At 42.8% G+C, this 8,406-nt stretch overlaps 1 long non-coding RNA gene across 4 annotated transcripts in view; it reads right to left on the bottom strand.

The window, feature by feature from the left end:
* Nucleotides 1–857: 857 nt before the first annotated feature.
* The window catches only part of LOC138751507 (uncharacterized), a 98,521-nt gene continuing 90,972 nt past the window's right edge, over nucleotides 858–8,406 (bottom strand). For all 4 annotated transcript variants that reach the window (XR_011350005.1, XR_011349999.1, XR_011350003.1 and 1 more), the window contains one exon: nucleotides 858–1,274. This is a non-coding gene — a long non-coding RNA (uncharacterized lncRNA). The remainder of the gene's footprint in view (nucleotides 1,275–8,406) is intronic.

Here is an 8,406-nt window from a genome sequence, read left to right as displayed (position 1 = left end):
TATCTGACAAAAAGACATTTGTGTACCAAGAACATTTAATCTTCCTGCTTGTTTTGGTCACAGTCTTTCAGGCAGAGACCTAACCTTGACACAAAATAAACCATTGTATTCAAAGTGATAAGTTAGAAAGTTGTGTTATTCGATAGAAGCCTAGGGGTGCTAGCTTGCTCGCTCATCTTTCTTTTTGTGCTGGGAATAGGTGCTTGGGTAAGCAGTTTTTGGGTAATATAAGTCATGGTCCCGCTGCTGAAGAGAGAGACTCTCCGAAAGGTGGCAACATCTCTCAGCAAGAAGAAGAACTTCTAGAGTCCAGCCAATGTCCCGGTCGGGGGAGGTGGAGAAGCTGTTACCGGCGCCCAACAACCTATTACAAGTGCGCAGTCGTTGCCTCGCCTCGGCAGTTGGGACCAGTCCAGGTATTGATAAGTATAATTGGGGAGGGCTTGCATATTGTAGTTTGATATCAGCTTTAGAACTTGTAATAAAGATTTGTATAACTGAAGTGCTCTCGGCGTGTGTGTCTATTTTCTTTCGGTAGCTCAAACATTGTGATCAATCTAAAACGAACAAAGCGAGAGGTACAATTTTACCCAGGACAAGGGGATAGAAAAGTGAGACAGAGGAACAGAGCTAGAGAAAAGGATAGATTGGTAAGGTGGAGGGGGGAGTCAATGTTAATGCTATCTGGTTAAAGGGTGCCCAGATGGAACATGAGGTATTGTTACGGAGTCCAGAGGACCTCAAAAACCAGTAGCAATAGATATGCACTACAACACAGGGTTACTTCAACAAAAGTAGTTTTTTAATTATATTTGAACAAGAAAACAGAATTAAACATTAACTTATTACTTAACCTACTTCCTTAACCAAATTACTTAATCCCCTCCTCTAATACTAAGTGCAGGTGTGTGTAATGTATATTTAAGATTAGAAAAGTCCTTTGGATTACAGTCCAATGTCACTGGTTGCAAGCAATTCTAGTACTGTGCACAGGAGTTTAGCATTAACAAAGTTCACCAGTCTTTGGCGCTTAAAAGGCAAATGGTTACCACTCAGGAGGTTTCTTGCTGTTTTTCAGAGAGAGATTCCTTTTCCAGGACATCCGCAACTGATTCCTTTCCAATCAGTCTTGCTGATGAAACTTGTCCGCTTCAGGGTTCTCCAGATTATCTTCTTTCTTTCAGGTCACCTTTCATACCGCCAGTCTTCTCCATTGACCAGGCAGCCCTCCAAATGGCAGTTTTCATGCCTCCAAGTAGTAGCTGGGATGTGGACTACAAAATATAACAGGAAATAATAAAGGGATGTCAGAAGGACAATGATAGAATAATCATGGGGGACTTTAACATGAAAGTAGATTGGGAAAGTCAGGTTGGTATGGGATCCTAGGAGGGAGAGTCTGTGGAATGCCTACAGGATGGCTTTTTGCAGTGGCATCACTAGGGTTGGTGTCACCCGGTGTGGTAACTCAAGATGTCACCTCCCACAGGGGTGGCGGTGGCGCTGACCATGGGGGGTGGTGGCGGCGGTATTGACTGGTGAGAGGGGATGTGGTGGCACTGACTGAAGGGTGGTGGTGCTGACCACGAGGATGGGGGTTGCAGAACTGACTGGAGGAGGCGTTGGTGGTTGCAGCGCTGACTGGAGGGATTTACAGCAGCAGTGATGGCACTGACGGGGTGGTGCCGGTGGCGGTCTGAATGGTGGATGGCAGCAGCACTGCTGACTAGTGGGAGGGGGTGGCAGTGTTGGCAATGACCGGGGGGGTGGCACTGACTGGGGGAGGTGGCAGCACTGACCGAGGTGGGTGGCGGCACTGACTGGGGGAGGTGGCAGTGGCGACGCTGACTGGGGGAGGTGGCAGTGGCGACGCTGACTGGGGGAGGTGGCAGTGGTGGCACTGACTGGGGGGGTAGGCGGCAGTGGTGTTGATGGTGGCAGTAGCAGTGGCAGTGCTGACCTCGTAGCATGTGTAGACAAAAGCACATGATTCATTTTGTTGTCACCCCTTCTGATGATGTCACCCAGTGTGGCACCACCACCCCCTCCCCTTCCCTCCACCACCGCACACCCCTAGTGACACCAGAGGCTTTTTGAAGCAGCTTGTTGATGAGCTTATCAGAGAATCAGCTATTCTGAATTGGATGCTGTGTACTAGGGTGGTTAGAGAGCTTCAGCTAAAGGAACTCTGAGGAGGCAATGATCACAATATGAGTGTGTTCACTGTGATACTTGAAAAGGAAAGGCTAAAGTCAGTGGAGTAAAAAAAAACTACAGTTGCATGAGGAACAATTGGTATAGTGGCTAGTGCAAAACCTTTACAGCACCAGCGATCAGGAGCGGGGTTTGAATCCTGCGCTGTCTGTAATGAGCTCTCCCCATATACGTGTGGGTTTTCTCCAGGTGCTCTGCATTCCTCCCACCATTCAAAATGTATAGGGGGTGTAGGGTAAATGGGGGTTCAAGATGCCCTCAAGATTAACTTCTAGGTTGAGTTGGCGGTGAAAAAAGCAAATGCAATGTTGGCATTCTTTCCTAGAGGAATAGCATACAAGAGCAGTGATGTAATGATGAGGCTCTGTAGGATGCTGGTGAGGCCTCATTTGGAGTACTATATACAGTTTTAGGTGGCTTATTTGAGAAAGAATGCGCTGGCATTCAAAAGGGTTCAGAAAAGATTTACTAGAATGATACTAGGAATGAAAGGGTTAGCATATGAGGAACATTGTCAGCTTCTGGACTGTACCCGTTGGAGTACAGAAAGATGAGGGTGGTCCTCATAGAGACATTTCGAATGCTGAAAGGCCTGGACAGAGTAGCTGTAGCAAAGTTCTTTCCCATGGTAAGGGAGTCCAAGACAAGAGGTATAAGGGTACCAATTTTAAACAGAAATGCAGAAAAATTTCCATAGCCAGAGGGTAATGACTCTGTAGAACTTGTTGTCACAGGCGGCAATGGAAGCAAGGTTGTAGGGTGTATTTAAGACAGAAATTGACAGATATTTGATTAGTCAGGACATCAAGGGTTACAGGGAGAAAGACCAGGAGTGGGGCTGAGTGATAAGGATCAGCTCATCATTAAATAGAAGAGCAGACCCCACGTGCCGATTGGCTACTTCTGTTCTTTTATCTTGTGAATTCTTACAGGGGGCAGGGTGTGAAGAGGTGTCATCAAGGTAGCTGTGGGAGTTCATGGGTTTGTAAAAGATTTGTCAAGAGTTTGTCTCCCAAGATAGAGACCGAGAGATTGAGAGAAGGGAAAATGTTGCTGGTGATGGATAAGTGATTTTGAGGACAGGCTGGAAGTTGGCAGCAAAGTGGATAAAGTTGATCATGGGTGCATGAGGAAGAATTGAGGAGGCTTGCCTGTGCTGGCTTATAGCATGTACTGCTTCATGTAGCAAACAAAGAAGTAGGAAGAGCTGGGAACCATATGGGTGCCTATGACAACCTTTTTGACCTGGAGAAAGTGGGATGAGTCAAAGGAGAGGACAAGTTCTAGCAGCCAGAAGAGGGTGGTAGTGGAGGGGAACTGGTTTGATCTATTGTAGAGAAAGAAACAAATGGCTTTGAGACCTTCCTTATGGGGGAATCAGGGTGTATAATGATTGGATGCCTGTGGCAAAGGTGAGGGAGTCGAGTTCAGGGAACTGGAAGTAGTTAAAGTGATGGAGGACTTGTGAAGAATCATGGATGTAGGTGAGGAGGGACTGGACTGGAGGACCAAAATGGATCATCAGAGATATCATCCTTCTTCAAACAACATGACTTTCCCTCATCATATCAGCCATCACCCACATACCTGCACAACTGCCTTGGCCCCCTCTGACCCCAAGTGCAACAAGGACAGGATTGCCCTTGGCCTTTTTATCTGCCACCCCACCAGCCTCCGTCCAACATATCATCCTCTACCATTTCCATACCTTTACATCATCCCACCTCCAGACAAATACTTCTGTCTCCTCCAGTCCCCACCTTGCACAGCGCTCCCTCCATGACTCCCTCATTCACTCATCCCTTCTCAACAATCGCCCCCTGTGACCACAGGAGGTGCTGCATTTGCACCCACATCGCTTACTCACCACTTGTGAATCTGCAGGGGTCATCAACTGCATTCATTGTGGGTGCCTCCACATCAGAGAGACTGGACACAGACTGGAGGATCACTTCCTTGAGCACCTTGACTCTGTCTGCCGCAATAGTGGGGATCCCCCAGTGGCCACCCATTTCAATTCTTCACCCTATTCCTTTGTCATCTTGTCTGTCCATGATCTCGTCCACTGCCAGACTGAGACCACCCGCATATTGAAGGAACAACTGTGACAGAGTATTTTAAGGTGGTTTGGGAGGAATTCCTAGAGAAGCTTGCACACACACATTTCAAAACACAGAATTTTTGCAGGACTTTGCAGAAGGACAAAGCTCCCTTTACCTTTACCATTCCTTAACTCAACTCATAAGTATTCTACCTCTTCTGATCCTACGTCGCTTCTTTCCAACGATTTAACATTGTTGTTTACCAGCAGAGCCACGACATCCCCTCTGCCTACCTAGCTATCCTTCTGATACACCGTGTACCCTTGGACACCCAACTCCCAATGATATCATCCTTTAGTCACGACTCAGTAATCCCTACAACATCGAACCCTCCAATCTGTAATTATACTGCTGTTTATAATTCTGCATGCATTTAAGTATAATTCTTTTAGACCAGTTTTTGAATGCGCTGTGTCTCTGTCATCCCTCCAATTGCAATTTTGTCCCATCACCTGCTTGTCATCCTTGCTACACACTACCCTTGATTTATTTCTATTTTACCCTTCATCAACTCTGACACCCTTGTTCCTATCTCCCTGCAAAATTAGTTTAAATCTTCCTTAACAGCCATATTAAACCTGCCTGCCAGAATCCATTTGGGTTGAGGTGTATTCCATTCTTTTTGTATAGGTCGTACCTGAAGCTTCATCCCCAGGTTTATTCAAGCATATTTTAAATTTTCTTGTACTCTTTGTATTATTAAATACAGATCCATTAATCTAGAACCACCCCATAATTAAGATAAAATTAAGCCATTAAAAAAAAAGCAAAATTAGTTCCTTTAGAAGCTCCAAAATGTTGATGTTGCTTTGAATAGTGTGCAACTTTATTTCAGAATCTCAACCTCATATGTTTTGTAGCCCCTTTGTAGAATCAAACAGCTCAGAAACAGGCCTTCTGGCCCAACATGTTCATCCAAGTAAATCCCATTTATCCACAAAGGATCCATTGCCTTCATGATTAGAATATATATCTAGATGCTTCTTAAATATCTTTAGAGACCTATCTCCACCAGGCATAGCATTTCAGGTTCCAAGCACCCTGTGTGAAATATTTCCACCTCACAGGCCTCCAAAATTCTTTAATCTTAAAACTATGCTCATGAGTCTTAGACATCATCACCATGGGAAAAAGTATATTTTTACTATATTCCCTGTCTTTCCCTCTCCTCATTTTATATACCACTAACTCCCTTTAGCCTCATTGTCTCCAGGAAAAACAACCTAGCCCATAAAAGGAAATGGTCTAATCCAGGCAACATCTTGGTGCATCTTCTCCGCATGCTCCAGTAAAATTGCATCCTTCCTGTATTGACACGATACTTCAGTCATTATCCAACCAATGTTTTATAAAGCTGTTGAATGATGCCATTGCTCTTATATTCAATACCACAGTTGATGAAGGCAAGCATTCTGCAAAGTTTCTTCACTGCTTTTTTTTTCCATCTGTACGACAACTTTCAGGTATCTATGGACTTATTCCCCATTGTCCTTCTGTTCATCAAGCCCTAGGTCCTTACCATTTACTGTGTATGTCGTACTCTTGTTCAATCTCCCAAAATGCATCACCTCATATGCTATGTTTACATTGGTTACAAACTGGTCTGATTTTTGTTGACTATCCCAATACCATAACATCATCACCAGCATATTTACAAATGATTTTCTTGCAATTTTGCACATAATAAACAACATAAAGAATTTCTGAATGAAGTACCTCTGAATCAGATCATTATGTATTTACATGTCTATTACCCTTCAAGGGACTTGCAAAGGACCTAAATTTGATGACATTTGGTAGGGAACACAAAAAAGCCTGTAGCATTATGGTAAGAGGATATGCACTGATGCAACTAAAACTTCACCTTTCACTTTATTTTTTGCTTTCCCCCATCTGTTCCCTGCTTCACATATACAGAGGCTTGCTGCACAAAAATAACAGTTCAAGGGCAACAAGTGGTAACACTCAGAAACATGATCAAAATGACAGGTCGATAAAGGTGGACAATGATCCTTTTTTGTTAACGTGTCACTGCCATCAACGAAAGCAGGGGTGGCAAAAATTGCTTAACGTAAAAGCCACATATGACAAACTTCAGATGTTTGAGAGCAGCAAGACATGAAAAATATCACATACATATTTTTACTCTTATAGGCACAATTTTGTTCCAAAAATTATATAAATATTAAGAAATACATGTACATAATAATATTTATTTATGTATTGTGACAAATTATGCTATATTTTATATTGTATATGTTTTAAAGGAGATAAATTGTGTGGAGTTTTTAGTTAGGTCACTCAGATACAAACATATCAAAACAGATCTCATTTAAAATGCTGGAGCTCTGCTCAAGCCAGACAGTCCATGCTCCGGGTGCCTTTGCAAAAACTGAGATGAATGCCGATACGGATTTCACAAGTAGGTATCAATTGTATATGCTGTGGAGTAATGGATTATTGTTTTGGAAAGCAACAGATGAACAAACTCAGAAGATTGGGTCTGATGCCACAGTCTGAGTGTAGTTTTCAGTTCTAAGAGGGTCATGAGGTTTTCTCTGAGTGAGAGAGAGAGAGAGAAAATTCAATTCTACAGTTCAGCAGCAGCAGCTGGAACTGGAACAGGACAAGCTGGCAAACTTGTGGAAAGACCTTGTTTTGAAGACGGATTATGATTTCTTAGTTCTTGTGGTCCATACAAGAGGAGATGGCTGGCTGTATAATGTTTCACTTGAAATAAGGGAAACAAAAAGGAACTCTGTGATGACCTTAAAGAAAGAGGTTATCATCAGGAAAACCCTGATGGGGCAAATTTATTTGGCAAGACACTGAAGTGGCTGATTGGAAGGAGTCAGTTGTAGGTGTCCAACAAGCAACAAACCGACAAGAACCTTCCTGAGCGGTAACCATAAATGTTAAATTCTGTGCACAGTATAAGAATTGCCTGATACCAGTGAACTTGGAGGAATGAGAAGTGAGATTGGACTGTGAATCAAAGAACTTTTCTGAACTTACACACATTACAAATATGTGTGCTTAGAATTAGAAGGGGGTTAAGCTCAGATAGTTTAAGTTAATAGTAATGTTTGATTCTGTTTTCATGTTGAAAGATAATTAAAAGCAACTTTTGTTTAAGTAACCATTTGTCTTGGTGAATTTCTATTGCTGCTGAGTTTTGGGGTCCTCTGGGCTCATAACAGAATGTAGTTTTTAAACTGTTAATTTGTATTAGTTTCAATAATCAAAAAGTACACATACTGTATTTAGTAGTTTTATAGTTTAATAGTTGAATTTTGTGAACCAATTTTTAGAGTAAAATTTAGGGGGTCAACCATTAAAACCATACTGCTTTTGATCGTAGTAAGTAATTGCATCGTTCAGGATATCGGGAGCTCAGATAGGCAGGCTGGTGGCTAGAACTGGGTAGTAAGTTTGTGGGTTAGAATTTGGATGGGCAGGCGACCAGGGCCCAGGTGAGTGTCCGCAGTCAGGTCATCAGGGGCTCCGATGGATGGGTGGGCAGTGCTGGGCAGCAGTCTCTGGTCAAATGCAGCTCTTTGACTTACAATATTAGACTCATATGATTCCTGTCTCATCCAATATATTTTAACAAACCGCACATTAAATCTTAAGGAGCCGCATGTGGCTTGCGAGCCGCAGTTTGGCCACCCCTAAACTAAAGCATGAAAGCTTGAAGGGAAAATTCACAGGAAGTTAAAGTTTACATATCTGGCGATGATATTGAGTTTGCTTTCACATAGATTGTGCAATGTAATATGCGCCATGATTCTTTTGCTGGAACTCAACAAGTACTTAATGAAAAAAATAATGACAGTAGTATACATTCAATTAAAAAAGAAATACAAAATATACTTGATAGATTATAAATATCGACAGTTACCACAGTGCAAGAAAATGTGGCATTACAATAGTGGAACTAGTTCTTTTGTGGTGACAGAACAGTCCGTCATTAATGTAACAATGATAGCCATTGGTTCTGGAAAGAGGTGCTGGTCTTTGATCTTCTGTACCTTTAACCTGAAAGTAGCAGTGAGAATAGGATGTGACCAGGGTGATGAGGAGGGTGGAG

Source organism: Narcine bancroftii, chromosome 1 (assembly GCF_036971445.1).
Source record: "Narcine bancroftii isolate sNarBan1 chromosome 1, sNarBan1.hap1, whole genome shotgun sequence".
Taxonomy (NCBI): Eukaryota; Metazoa; Chordata; class Chondrichthyes; order Torpediniformes; family Narcinidae; genus Narcine; species Narcine bancroftii.
Note: the sequence above shows the minus strand (reverse complement) of the source record. Positions and strands in the feature narration are given on the sequence as shown.